Genomic DNA, 15,754 nt, shown 5'->3' on the forward strand with positions numbered 1-15,754 from the left:
GGCACAACCTGCCAATGCCCATGTTCAGTGGAGAAGCAACTACAGAAGCTAGACCTCCCACCTTCTTCAGCCCACAATGATCCTGGGTCTATACTCCCAGAGGGATAAAGAATAGAAAAGCTATCAAGGGAGGGGATTGAATATGCAGCTCTGGGGTGAGCACTGTGTGGAAATGTATCTCCTCTTATCCTATAGTCTTGTCAATATTTGCATTTTATAAATATTTTTTAAAGAAATAAATAGCATACAGCAACCTGCACATTACTCGTTGACATAAAACTAGGGTCTATGTCCAAATGTATCTATAAATTAAGGCAAAATATATACCTGAAAGCAAAAGTGCACAGTCATCTGCAGTGAGACAATATATGCAGCAAGCAAGTAGAAAGACCTAAAAAGACACCATAAAGTTCCTAATGAAATAGTCTCTACTTAGATACTCTCCTCATCTACTTCTTATTATACTTCCCTCACTCACTCCAAAGCTAACCTTATCAAAGTAAGGACTGAAAAAGCTGAGTAAGGGCAAGAGTCTGGCATACTTTAATGATGACTCTTTAGTCACTATCAGGCCACCCCATCAGCTGGGCCTCTAGTCTGGGAGTCCTGAGATTCCTAAACAGACATGATAGGCCTAGACCTCAAATAAATCCCTCTTTCCATTATTACTGGTCATCTCTATCAGGAACAACACAATAGACCCCTTTGTGGGCCCACATAGGACCTTGACCTCAACTTGGATCAACAATGGTAGAGAATGTTCCATCCTCTGAAAGGAAGTTGGACAACATACTCTATCTTCCACCTGGGGAATATGGGTTCTGAAATTGGGGCAACTTGGAAAATTCCTACTCATGACCACAGAATGTGAGCTCAGATCTACAGAGATACAGAGGTCACATAGAGTACTAAGCTGAATATAGGCCCCAGATCACATAAAATCGATGGGGTTTACAGTCAACAATATTTATATACTTTTCCCATATTTGGGAGTTACTCTCCTCCCCAATTTGTTTGGCTCTATGTGTTAACTTTTTTCTCAGCCACCAGGTTCCAAATGCTACCATGATGTCAACCGGCCTTCCCTGGGCAGAGGACCCCACCAATGTGTCCTGAAGCCCCATTTCCCTAGAGCCCTGCCCCACTAGGGAAAGAGAATGACAGGCTGGGAGTATGGATCCACCATCCAATGCCCATGTTCAGCGGGGAAGCAGAACATGACATTGCAGAAGCCTGACCTTCCACCTTCTGCACCCCATAATGATACCGGGTCCATACTCCCAGAGGGATAAATAGGGAAGCTATCAGAGGAGGGGATGAGATACAGAATTCTGGTGATGTGAATTGTGTGGAGTTGTACCCTTCTTATCCTATGGATTTTTTCAATGTTTCCTTTTTTATAAATAAAAATTTAAACAAAAGGCAGAACAGACCCAGTGCATGTACCCATGATTTGACTTACACTGTTTCTATTGCCTTTCTATCAGACCCATTTTTTTCTATAGTCCTATTATCTTGATTTGCTTTGGCTTTTATTTTGACCCAATGCATTGCCTTCACAAAAGATGCAAGAATTATGCAAATGTGATCATAGCATGGCAATCACAAAGTGTGTGTGCTGCATCTGCAAAATCCCACCACCTCCTCGGCCACTGGAGGCAAGGGTGGGGCGGAATGCCAGAGTTCCAAGGAGGTACCTTAGGGACTAGGGACAAGGGACAGGGATGGGTGCACAGAGACATGAACTTCTGGGAGTGCTTCAGAGAGACAACTAAATTTTATTGGGGTGAGGAAAGATTTATATATGGTTTAGAAAAGAAAAAAGTGGGGGGGGGAGGGAGAGGACCAGTAGAGGAAGATCAGTCCAAATAAGGAATACTGGAGAGAGGTCCGTTGCTAGTATGCAGAACAAGGTGGTTAGTAAAGGAATTTATGGTTAGGCTGGTATTGGTGAGTGGGGCTAATCTTACCTCTGGAGGGGGCGAGGGGGCTCTTTTATTGCTGGGAAGTGATCCATTCAGCTTCCTGTAAGCAGATGGGGGATTCGCCGGCTGACCTCTTCACAGGGGGAACTTGGGGTTCAACCCTCTTGAGGCCTGGGGTCACCTCGGGACCACTCCCCACAAAAGGACTTTTATGATTGAGGCCCCAGTTCCCTGGCACCAAATATGCCAGGGTGGTGCTTTGGTCTCTCTCTCTCTCTGTCATAAAATAAAAACTTTTTTAAAAATAAATTTTATTTATTTCCTGGATAGAGACAGAAAAAATTGAGAGAACAGGAGGAAGGTAGAAAGGGACAGAGACAGTAACAGCTGCAGCACCACTTTACCAATCATGAAGCTTTCATTTTAAAAATATTTATTTATTTTCCCTTTTGTTGCCCTTGTTTTATTGTTGTAACTATTATTATTGTTATTAATGTCATCGTTGGATAGGACAGAGAGAAATGGAGAGGGGGTAAAACAGAGAGGGGGAGAGAAAGATAGACACCTGCAGACCTGCTTCACCACCTGTGAAGCAACTCCTTTGCAGGTGGGGATCATGAAGCTTTCTTTTTGCATGTGGGGACTGGGGTTTCAACCAAGATCTTGCACATTGTGATATTCACCCAGGTGCACCACCACCCAGCTCCATAAGCATGCTATTTAACAAATGTTTGATCTATTTATTCTTATTTGTTGATAGAGACAGACTGAAATTAAGCAGGAATGTGGAGGTAAGGGGAGAAGAAGAGAGATACCTGCAGTACTGTTACACCATTCATGGAACTTCTCTTCTGCAGGTAGAGACTGGAGGACTTGAACTTGGGTCCCTGTGCATAGTAAAGTACTCACTTTACTGGGTGTGCTACTGCCCATTTTCTAAAATCAACTTTTAAAAAATGTATGCAGAATTCCCAAATGCCACTTATTCAGATATTTTAAATATTAATGTTACCATACATTATTATTCCATCTCCTTTTGTACTACTTTCCACATCAAAACACATACACACACCTTTCTTTCTCCTATGTACTTATTTCAAAGCAAGGAAACTTTTTCTTCTAACCACAGTGTAGTCATAAAAATCAGAATCCAACCTTGACAAAATATTACTATTATATAGAATTTAGTTATATTTTTAATTGTCCTACATAACAAATGCACTCAATTTGATTTTTTTCTTTTAATTTTTTCAGGAATCCTTTAATTTGGACACTGACATTTTTGAAGAGCATGGGCCATTTATTATGTGGTGTCTCCATCATTTTATTTTATTTTTTCTATTTCTTCATAATTATACTCAGGTTATGCATTTTAACAAAAACAAAATGTCAACACATAAAAATACTCTCATCTTGACCCCAAAATTTATCTGCTATATTCTTGCCTTTAGGTTCTTGATTATTATACAAATTGTTCTGCTTTGTATATTAATGCTTTTTTCATCCACCAAGTTGCAGATGATACCATGACGCCAACCTGACTTCCCCCGAGAAGAAGACCTCACCATTGTACCCTGAATCCCCACCTCTCTAGAGCTCTGTCTCATTAGGGAAAGACAGAAACAGGCTGGGAGTATAGATTGACCTACCAACACCCATGTCCAGAAGAGAAGCAACTGCAAATTCCAGACCTTCCACCTTCTGCACCCCATAATGACCTTGGGTCCATGCTCCCAGATGGGTAAACAATTGGAAAGCTTCCAATAGAGAGAATGGGATATGGAACATTGATGGTAGGAACTGTGTGAAATTGTACTCCTCTTATCCTGTGGTCTTGTCGATCATTATTAAATCAATTAAAAAATACTATGCTGTTCTCAAGCAGAACCTTATTATAATTACTAAATTAACTTACTTGTAGTTTTCATTATATTGAAAAGTAACTTTTAAAAATGTATCCAGTACCTTAGAAATCTTTGTCATTAGGCATTTTACTTTATTCATCATTGTGTGTTCTGGGGGAAAAAAAGTTGCTTCTTAATAATTATGAATTGAATAGGCTAATAAATGAACAAATGAGTTCTATTAAACTGAATTAAGAGGAATTATTTTATTCATCTTACAAATAACACTGAAGGTCAGCCTAGATTGATTAAATTATGGCAGTCAGCTCTTAACATAGCTATTAATTATGTAACACTGAATATTATTGAGCTCACTTCCTTTGAATCCAAGAGGCTACTTTAATTTATAATATACTGTTCCATTCCCGCCAAAAAAATGAAGACAACAGAATCTTTTTTACAAGTTTTTTTTTTAATTATCTTTATTTATTTATTGGATAGAGACAGGTAGAAATCGAGAGGGAAGGAGGTGATAGGGAGAGAGAGATACAGAGAGACATTTGCAGCCCTGCTTCATGACTTGTGAATCTTTCCCCCTGCAGGTGGGAACCAGGGAATGAATCCTGGGTCCTTGTGCATTGTAGCTTGCACTCAACCAGGTGTGCCACCACCTGGCCCCGCCAGGAGAATCTTTTACATAGGTCCCAATCCTAGATAGATAAAATATGTTTTAAAGCTGTTAATATTAGATAATATATCAATTAATGCAACAAGAATGCAATAAGAAAAGAAAATGACTTAGTGGCTCAAAACAGCAATGAAAATTCTGTCACACTTACCTGAGGGTTCTCTGGAAAATCTTCTGATTTGAACCAAACTCAGTTGTATTGGCAACAAACTTCAGACTGGACTTAGTTATCCTCTATCAAAGAAAAATAGGGGCTGTCTATAACCTATAAGACCTCTCAATATTGGTGTGTAGCAGCACTCTATAACAATTTTAAACAGTGTTTTCACACAAATCTCACATGGCTAAATTCAGTCTTAACCGGGTCAAGTAAAATACACTCTCTTTAGCAGAAAGACAAAGAGTATGAGTGCAGAAAGGGTAGTGAATTACAAAGAGAAATGACACAGTGATACAACTACCATAGGAATGTAAACATGGAAATATATGTAGACTTCAGTCTAAGGGAGGACACACAGCTAGATTGCAAATCATGTGAGAGATTTCCTGACTGTTTGAGTGCCTGGGTGCAAGAATGTTTGCTTGCTTGGCAGACACTGACTTTCTTTATGTATTCTCTGTGCCCTAGCTTAATCCATATGCTTCATGTATATCCAGGGTTCCTGATTTCTTGTGTCTAGATTTGTGTGTAACCTAAGTCATTTGAACATTTTGATGTTCACCATATACTCAACCTAATCCACATAGTTGCTGAGAGAGAGAGAGAGAGACATTACACAGGAGTAAAAGACTGAAAAGTCACAGGTTATCATATCAGTAGCATATTGTTATTACTTTTGCTCTCAATTTAAATACATGAAGTCCAGAGAACGTGCTTTATAGTTACAGTTAGCATGATGATGCCCATACCCAAAGCTGTAAAACTTACTCCCTGAGTTTAATCAAAATTTATTTTAGCAAGTTCATGGCTTCCATTCTCTATAGTCCATCTATGAGTGAAAGAGCATTCATTAGTTGTCTTTCACTTCCTTACTTTACTAAGCATAATCACCTCCAGTTCATCCATTCTGTCCTGAAGGACATAATATCATCTTTTCAAACTGAGTGTATTAAGAGAGAAATAAATTGATTCTCCCATTTCTTGAATTCCCAAGAATACTAGATAATGTTTTGTATGTCAGGTAATTTTGGGGGCAATTAAAAAGAAAGGGAAAGAGTGGGAGGAAGCACAATAACCTTGTTACAGTTCTAGTTTTCAGTAAAAATTTAGAATATAATTATGATATACATATTCTGATTGTTATTTGAAAAATGAATTCTATCTGCACACAAGGCAGTCAAGCAAAAAAAAAAACATAGTAAGTTTGGGTAAAGTTCACTAAAGATCTCAGTCTACTTCACAAAAAGCAAATAAAATAAGATTTTTCTCAAATATGTTCACTTCTTTTTTGCTGTTAAAAAATTTCATGGTATATATGTTTTTTTCAAGATCCCAAACACATTTGTTTTTTCATTTAAGAAAGAAGACATTAACAAAACCATAGGGTAAGAGGGGTACAGTTCCACACAATTTCCACCACCCGATCTCCATATCCCATCCCCTCCCCTGATAGCTCTCCCATTCTCTATCCCTCTGGGAATATGGACCCAGGGTCATTGTAGGTTGCAGAAGGTGGAAGGTCTGGCTTCTGTAATTGCTTCCCCGCTGAACATTGGCGTTGACTGGTCGATCCATACTCCCAGTCTGCCTCTCTCTTTCCCTAGTAAGGTGGGTCTCTGGGGAGGTGGAGCTCCAGTACATATTGGTGGGGTCGTCTGTCCAGGGAAGTCTGGTCAACATCGTGCTGGTATCCAGAACCTGGTTGCTGAAAAGAGAGTTAACATACAAAGCCAAACAAATTGTTGAACAATCATGGACCTAAAGACTGGAATAGTGCAAATGAAGTGTTGGGGGGTATTTCTTGCAGGCTCTTGTGTACTTCTGCTTTCAGGTATATATTTTTCCCTAGGTTATGGGCATGTGTGAACATATGCTCTATCTCAGGGGACCTGGACTATATGTAGGTTTGGGGACTTTATTGGGGAGTGGACCACCTGGAATGGAATTAGAGAATACTATGAAAGGAAAGGTCTCACCCTTAGTGATGAAGCTGAAGGGTTGTCATTCCACCCCTGAAGTCTCTGGACACAGTCTGAAATGAAGCATGCTGGGGTGGCACTCATTGCATTGATTGGGTTGCGATCCACGGATGCAATATTATTTGGTATGAATTGAGAGAAGCATGCAGGAAAGTGGGCCCTACCCTGAGGTTCCAGGACTAGGGGAAATATAGACTCTATAGTGGAAATGTGAGGTTCCTGCTGTCTTAGAGTTCAAGAAGACAATGGATAGTTATTGTTATCATCACATTATCTGGTAATTGGGTTAACTTTGAAAAGTCCCTTTGTTAGGGTTTGGGGTATAATATCCAGCATCTAGTATATAGCTGTGCTACCAGTCGCTTCAGTTGCTTCTGTTCTCTCTGGTCTAGGCTTTTGAGAGAGTGAATATATCAAAGATATATGTATTATAAAAACTATGTATTAAAAGACTCAGTCTGTGTTTTAAGAAGTTCTAGACATATGATCAAGTTTTCCCCTCTTATATTAATTAAATAGTGGTTTATATGTATACACTTTAATAGGATTGTACATAAATTCATAGCATATATTTATAGTTCTCTGGTTTGGGGAATAACAGAAGACAAATTTTTAAGTTTTTGATATGGGAATATATAATAACTTCTATGTTATCTCATCTAGTTATGACCAATCTTTGCATTAGAAAATATAACTGACCATGTGCTAGGTTTCTTTTATCAAGAAAAGAAAATGATTTCATTATTTTGGTGAGCAGATAGAGACAGAGAGAAAATGTAATGAAGGAAGGAGATCACTGTTTCACCACTTCTCAAGCTTCCCGCACAGGTGAATACTGGGGCCTTTAACTAGGTTCCTTGCGCATGGTAATGTGTTTGCTCTATGTGTGTACCATGCACAGTCCAGCCCCTAAGTCTTATTTCTTAAAGGAAGTCTTTTTTAAAAATTTATTTATAAAAAGGAAACACTGACAAAACCATAGTATAATATAACTCCACACAATTCCTACCACCAGAACTCTGTATCTCATACCCTACCCCGATAGCTTTCCTGTTCTTTAACCCTCTAGGAGTATGGATCCAAGGTCGTTGTGGGGTGCAAAAGGTGGAAAGTCTGGCTTCTGTAATTGCTTCCCCACTGAACATGGGCATTGACAGATCCATACTCTCAGCCTGCCTCTCTTTAAAGGAAGTCTTATTACATTCATGAAATTCTTACAAAGTTTATGAATATTTTCTAAATTAAGTAAAATGTTTCAAGCCAGTCTCAAGCAATTGCTTATGATGACTTCTGAAAACATTTATATTTAAGAATCTGAGGAAAATTAAGAGAATTACTCCAAGAACAGTATTTTCAGATTCCAAACAGTAAGCTCATTTAGTTCTACCAGTGACCAATCTATTGAAAGAAGACGTTTAGAAACCCTGAATTTATTATCTTTCCCAAAATCATTCTACTCACAAGAGAGCAAGGAATATGTCTAAGAAAAAAAAAAAAGATAGTTGCATAGTTGAGACTATGCAATCAAATGTTAGCTACAGAATGCAGATTTTCAGTTTAAAGGCTATGAATTCTAATGTTTTTATTTGTGAATAAATGAGATTATGAAGACAGTAAATATCCTTCTTGATATGAAACATCCATCTGGATGGATCTATATTGTCTTTTGCTTTTCATCTAATAGAGTAAATAGCTTGGTCATACTTTTTCTACTTACACTAATAATTTTTCTTGATAAAAGAAACATAGCACATGGTCATTTGTATTTTCTAATGCAAAGATTCATCATAAATAGATGAGAGAACATCGAAGTTATTGTGCATTTCATAGGATTCTCTAATTTCATTCTAGGTGGTTCACTTCTTAATAAAGTCCCAAAACACAGATATATACCAGGTCCCATGAGATAGGGCAAATGTTCACATGTATCCATAAATTAGGGCAAACTATATATCTGAAAGCAAAAGTACACAATAGTCTGCAGTGAGTCAGTATGAAGTTCATAATGAAATAGTGTCTACTTAGACTGAGATACACTCCTCACCTACTTCCTATTATACTTTCCTCACGCACTCCCAAGCTAACCTTATCAAAGCAAGGAATGCAAAAGCTGCATAAGGGCAAGAGACTAGCATCCTTTAACAATGACTCTTTAGTCATTATCAGGCTACCCCATCAGTTGGGGCCCTATTCAGTGAGTCCTGAGATTCCCAAACAGACGTGATGGGCCTAGACCTCAAATAAATCACTGTCTCCATTGTTACAGGTCATCTCTATCAGGAACAACAAAATAGATCCCTTGGTGGCCCCCCATAGAGCCTTGCTCTCAACTAGGATCAACAAAGGTAGAGAATGTTCCATTCTCCAAAGGACAACATACTCTATGCTACACCTGAGGAAGATGGGTCTTGATATTGGGGCAGTTTGAGACATTCCTACTCATGACCACAGAATGTGAACTTGGATTTACAGGGATGCAGAGGTCACAGAGGCTCCTAAGCTGAATATGGGCCCCAGTTCACATCAAATCAATGGGGTTTACAGTCAACAATATTTATACACCTTTCCCATATTTGGGAGTTACTCTCTTCCCTGATCCAGCTTTCTGGTTCTTTTTCAAGCCATGACATCATCTCTCCAGACAATAACTTGGATCTACCTGCTTATTAGATTTTAGGATCAGGGGAAAAAAAACTAGTATAGCCACAGGCCCTTTGGAGTATAACTAAAATATGCCTACTAACTACCTAGGAAAAAGAGACACCCCCCCCCAACTCTTCTTCTGCACTACTCCAGCCTTTAGGTTCATGATTAGTCAACAATATATTTGGCTTTGTATGTTAATTATCTTTTCAGCCACCAGGTTCCAGATGCTAGCATGATGCCAACCAGACTTCCCTGGAAAGACAAGTCCAAAAATGTGTCCTGGAGCTCTGATTCCCCAGAACCCTACCCCATTAGGGAATGAGAGACGCAGGCTGGGAGTATGGATTGACCTGTCAATGCCCATGTTCAGCAGGGAAGCAATTACAGAAGCAAGATCTTCTACCTTCTGCATCCCACAATGACCTTGGGTCCATACTCCCAGAGGGTTAAAGAATCAGAAAACTATCAGGGGGAGTGGGTGAGATACAGAGTTCTGGTGGTGAGATTTGTGTGGAGTTATACTCTTCTTATCCTATGGTTTTGTCAATGTTTCCTTTTTATAAATAAATTATTACTATCTTTTAAATCTAGATATTAAACCGGAAGCTCTAAAATTTATAGAAGAAAATTTCATTGAAATATTTCAGGGCATTCATGTCAAAAATGTATTCAGAGACCCAATTCCCTGGGCATGAAAAATGAAAACAATAGTAAATAAATGAGATTACATAAAAGTAAAAAACTTCTACACACTGAAAGCAAACTACTCAAGGATAACCAGGCAACCCAGTATATGAGAGGAAATACTTGCACATCACATAAAAGGTAAAGGACTGATGTTAAACATCTGCATAGCACTGGCATAGATTTACAAAAGAATCAAAAATAACCCAATAAAATAGTGGGCCAAAGAACTAAATATTTTTCTAAAGAAGAGATACACATGGCCCACAGACACATGAAGACATGCCTCACTTATCATTTGAGAAATGGGAATTAAAACTACACTGAGATATCATCTTACACCTGAGAAAATGACTTGCATCAACAAACCAGGAAATGTTGGAGAGATGTTAGAGGAAAAGGGACTCTGCTACTCTAGTGGTGGGAAAGCAAACTGGTATTGCCCCTTTGGAAGACTGTATGGATACACCATACAGTCTAAATAAAAATTGAATTAACTTATAATCCAGCAATATCACTCTTAGGCATTTATCCAGTGGGTACACAAACACTAAATATAAGGGACATGTAGTCCCTTTTGTTCACAGATGCATTATTCAAAATAGCCAAAGAATGGAAGCAGCCTAAATGCCCATTAACAGATGACTGACTAAAGAAGCTATGGGATACATATTCTGTAGAATTATGCTCTGCAATCAAAAAGGTGGTATTTTGTCCATTGGAACAAAATGAATGGAACTGTAGGTGATTATGCTTAGTGTAATAAGTAAAGAGATACAAGACAACTACCAGATGATTTCACTCATATGTGGAATCTAGAGATATGATTTGCAAGAACTTTCTAACTTTAAGACTTGTGAGAGAACTATGGTGCTTATCCTTGGGAGATGAAAGAGTAGAGATACAGAATGTTGGTGGGAGAATGTGGTGTGGGACTATACACTATAATCTTACAGTCTTGTAACAAACTATCAATAACAAATAAAAATTAAGTATAAAAGTAAGTTTACACACATTCAATTTCATGAATATAGATTTATAATTATATGAAAACCTATTGAATGCAAAATGAGACACAGATTTCAAAAATATTAAATTTTTGGGGGGTCAGGCGGTAGCGCAACGGTTAAAGGCAGGTGGCGCAGAGCACAAGGATCAGTGGAAAGATCCTCGTTCCAACCCCAGTTCCCCACCTGCAGGGGAGTCGCTTCACAGGCGGTGAGGCAGGTCTGCAGGTGTCTGTCTTTCTCTCCCTCTCTTTGTCTTCCCCCTCCTCTCTCCATTTCTCTCTGTCCTATCCAACAATGAACAACATCAATAATAACAATAATAACCACAACAAGGCTATAACAAAAAGGGGAAAAATGGCCTCCAGGAGCAGTGGATTCATGGTGCAGGCACTGAGCCCCAGCAATAACCCTGGAGGCAAAAACAAACAAACAAAAAAGATTAAATTTTTAGGAGAGAAAGAATCTTTAAGTGTGATTATTTAATTTCTTACTAGTAGCAACCCACCTATGAGGAAGTTCTCATAAGTAATCCAGTCAGAAAAGAATAACTTGCAAGGTATTCTACTGCAGTTCAACTTGCATTTGCCAAAGCCTGGAAAAAAAAAATGACACTCATTTCAATAAAATTGTTCAGTATTAGTAAAATACTAATATTTTACCATTGTAAACAAATGGTGTTAGATCCTTATTTTGACCCATAAAATAACATCCTTGCCTAATTATAACAATCATATAGCCCGCAATGTGCTTTAGATTCTATTAAAAATGATATTACTAGGAGGCATTTATTTTGATGTGGCAGTTTTTTATATATTGAGCTACACATAATACAAATTAACTTATTATTAATTGAGATTTTTTCATTGGTCTGTGTAGTTAATAGACAAAAAATCAAAGTTATTTCCTTGACCCTTCTTTTAGGAATCATCTGGAACTATTAGAATCTTATTGACTCCCCCAGAGCAGTATCACCAGAATGCCACATTTTCTGAGAAAAATTTCTCTTTACTGGTAAAGTTACAACTACTGTATTATAAATCAAGAAACTCTAATAGGTTGAGGGAAGGGGAAGTTGCTATAAAGAAGTATAATTAACCATTCTTTGAAGGCACCCTGTGAAGGTAACTAAATCCATTTATCCCTTCCATGAACTTCATTCTCCGGCATGTTTGCTAAGGCTCTATCAGAAAACCAATTACAGATGTAGCTTCTGCAGTTTTCTTGCTATCACTGAGGAGCAGCTAATGTCCTGTAAACACTACTTTGTTATCTCATTAATTGAAGAATCACAACTCAAAAGGGAATTGTGTTTACTTTCAAGGTAATTAAAAGAAATATCTAAAAGACTATGGACTAGATATCAACCTGCTTGCTTTTCAGAAAAGTGAATGACCCCAAATTTCCATTTAGTGCTCAGGCATATAAATTCTCAACAAGCTCTGAAGGGATTGAGTTAAATATCTTAGATAGAAGATTTGTTTTGTAAAGATGCATAAGCATTCTCACAAGCATAGAAACAATATGTATATCCTTAGAAAAGAGAACTTTAAACCAAAAACTAAGTTGCATATAGTCTAGCAAATGATTTTTGAAGCTAGAAAGCAGGACTCATGAGTAAGAAGGATAAAGGCAAGCAAAGTTACTCCTCACTAGAGTTAGTTGGAGAACGCTTTATGATCAGATGTAATTTTAATAGCTGTTTAGGTACTGAGGGTCTTTCAAGTGTGGGCTTCAAAGCAATAAGTCATTCATTCCAGGAAAATACAGAGATGTTAAAATTTTATACTGGAAGCAGAAAGATTCTGAAAAGACAAAAATTCAAAAGTACTCAACCAAATTTATCCTAAAAGTAAATTATTCCCTGAAGCACTACAGCAATAATTTGCATAAACAGCAACCATTTGAGTGTTCTTTAAAACAGTGGATGTGCTTCCCTATGTACCTAAATTTTGAGTGAAAAGAAAATGGGATTATTTATTCATCAAAGCACTTAAGTTACCAACAGTCAATTTTTCAATAAAATACCCACAACCAAAATATCATTACAGTATCTATATACAACTTTGCTTCCTAGTCTTTTCGCTTTCTAGTAGAAATTCAGTTTTCTTTATTTAAAGAATTTTGTGGGTGAGAATGGTAACCAAACTGTGTCTGGAACTTTGTAAAAAATATATGGTGATTGTTGTGTGTATGTGTCAGGGAGAGAGTGTCTGACACAGAATTTTGGTGGAGCAGATGTTGACTTACACATACTATCAATACATGTGAATAAGAAAACATGCTCCCGAAATAATAATTTTTAAATACTGCTAAATCACTAATAAAAAATAAGAAAAAATCACTAGCTAGGTCAATTTATTTCAAGGCCTCAGTTTAATTAGGGACCTTTAAATGTACAAGTCTATCTTCAATTTCTCAAATTGTTCTAGTGGGTTATTTAAAAAGCAAATCACAAATGTATGAACTCGTTCCCATCTCATATAGCATATAGGGCAATATCAAAAGAGGAACAAAATACTTTTAATCTTATGAATGGATAATTTGTGGTAGTTGTTCACTATACTTAATGCTTACAGTAGCCCCCATGTCCACTTGGTCGATTCCAAATTATATTTCCTCCACGAGGATAATTTCTGGAACCATCCGTTCCACCCCGGTTCCATGGCTGCCAGTTCTTAGCAACATCGCCCCACCAGATATTCGTCAGGATGCGGCATCATCTAAGTTCATTTCCCACGTCTACGCTAGACCCGGACCTGCCAATATACGCGGATATCTTCGCCCACCCTGTTCAACGCTTGACGTCTCCTCACCCAATCTGGTCCCCTACGCTTACACTGAACTTCTCTGTTCCAGTCTCTTGGAAACAGAGCTGGCAGTCAGCTGAGGTAAAGAACAAACACCTCATCACAGACCCCTGTAAGCGTCAACCCGGCTTTGACCTAGCACGTTATGATTGGGCCCTCCTCAATCGCTATCGAACAGGCCATGGCCAGTGTGCCGCTATGTTCCATCGGTGAGGAGCCAGAGATGACCCAAACTGCCCCTGCGGCTACAGACAGACTATGACCCACATAGTCAACGACTGCCACCTCTCCAGATTCAAAGGAGGTCTCGAAACTTTACATCAGGCTCAACCTGATGCTGTTGACTGGCTACGGAAGAAGGGCAAACGCTAGAAGAAGAACAGGGACTAGTTTTAATGTTTTGTTTTTTTTTTCTAAATATATAAGAGAACTTAAAGTGTCATTTTCAGGCAAGCACATAGTAAGTAGTAAGCAAGAATTTTAAAAATATTTGAATGCTTTATTTTACTTTCTTATATTTGATAGGACAGAGATAAATAGAGAAGAGGAAGACAGAGAAGAAGGAATAAAGAGAGACATCAGTAGCACTGCTTCAGCACTCTTTCTGCAGGTGAAGTTGGAACTTGAACCAGGGTCCCTGAGCATTATAACACGTGGACTCAACCTGGTGTGCTGCGATCTGCCCCTACCTCCAGCAAGCCAGAATTTAAATGTAATGCTGTGATCATAAAATGTTATCTTTAAATGTTATCTATAAATTTTGGCAGTGGTGCCTTTGCTATCTTGACTCAACCTCATTTTTCAAGATTGTGTTCTAGAATGTCATAAATTCAAAAGTCAGTTTTGCAGCACATATGCAGTTCAGCTGCTGGAACCACATAGAGAAGATTAGCATAGCCCCTGCACAAGGAAGGCATGCAAATTCTTGAGGAGTTCCGCATTTGCTTTGCTTACCCAACAGTCTGTCACCTGCTCTAGCTTTTCATTTTCCTGCTGCACAAGATGAGAGGATAAGATGCTTCCCTGCCTCAGTAGCCTCCTGGCATCTGCACTACCTCTAGGTACTGTATTAAAAAGGGACCAAATGTCATTATTTCACAGCATAGTGGCAAAAACTACTGAAGTAATTATATTTCTATATGATTGAATAATTTTATCAGCTCATGGGATTATATAAAAATTTAGAATCATGGAGTGCCAGGAGTGGGGTTGCTTTATTTTCTCGGATTTTAGTTCTTTTTGCCTTCTGTCTGAAAACTGTGAACAAAAGCACTATGGATGCTTTTCTTTTTTTTTTCTTTCTTTAAATTTATTAATTTGCTAGGAGAGATACAGAGAGAATGAGAAATGGAAAGAGGCAGAAAGGACCAGAACATTGATCAGTTCTAGCCTAAAATAGTGCTAGGGACTGTATCTGGGACCTCCTGGACCTTAGGCATACAAGCTGGTGCTTTAACATGGTGAACTATTTTCTTGGCTCACTGTGGGAGATTTTCAACCATGCCAGAATTTAGATTCACTTAGTATAAACTATAGGAAATATCCCAACACACTATGTACTGTATACATTGATTTTTACAATTAATAACCAAAGTTACATAAGAAAAATAATTTAGGGGCAAAACAAGTTCTTAAATATGAGGGAGGACAAGAATTCAACTTGGCTTCTAGAATAAAATCTTATGCTTTGATTTATTCTTCTATTGTGAGCACATTGGCCTGTCTCAGATTTCCCTTCTAAAATATAAATCCCCCTGGATTGGAATGTATGTTAGTGCATGGAATCCTTTCATTCTGCACAGTGTTTCTATAAAGTAGGCCTTACCTCATTTCACAGTTTCAAACAGGAAACTTAAACCCCAATTGAATACTGAGATTTAAACCCTATCTTCTGATTCTTAAAACTGGATATTGCACCACTATACCTGGGAATTATTTTTTAGTGGAGATTTTAATGGAGGAGTTGACATGATGGATTTGAACCTTCCATTATTATCATCTCCTCTTAAAG

At 38.1% G+C, this 15,754-nt stretch overlaps 1 non-coding gene across 1 annotated transcript; it reads left to right on the forward strand.

Moving 5' to 3' along the window:
* The first annotated feature begins 14,586 nt into the window (after window positions 1-14,586).
* Window positions 14,587-14,688, forward strand: LOC132537301 (U6 spliceosomal RNA). The gene has a single exon (XR_009548757.1). It is a non-coding gene; the product is annotated as a U6 spliceosomal RNA (small nuclear RNA).
* The last annotated feature ends 1,066 nt before the right edge of the window (window positions 14,689-15,754 follow it).

The sequence above is a fragment of the Erinaceus europaeus genome, chromosome 2, assembly GCF_950295315.1.
Source record: "Erinaceus europaeus chromosome 2, mEriEur2.1, whole genome shotgun sequence".
NCBI classification, from domain to species: domain Eukaryota; kingdom Metazoa; phylum Chordata; class Mammalia; order Eulipotyphla; family Erinaceidae; genus Erinaceus; species Erinaceus europaeus.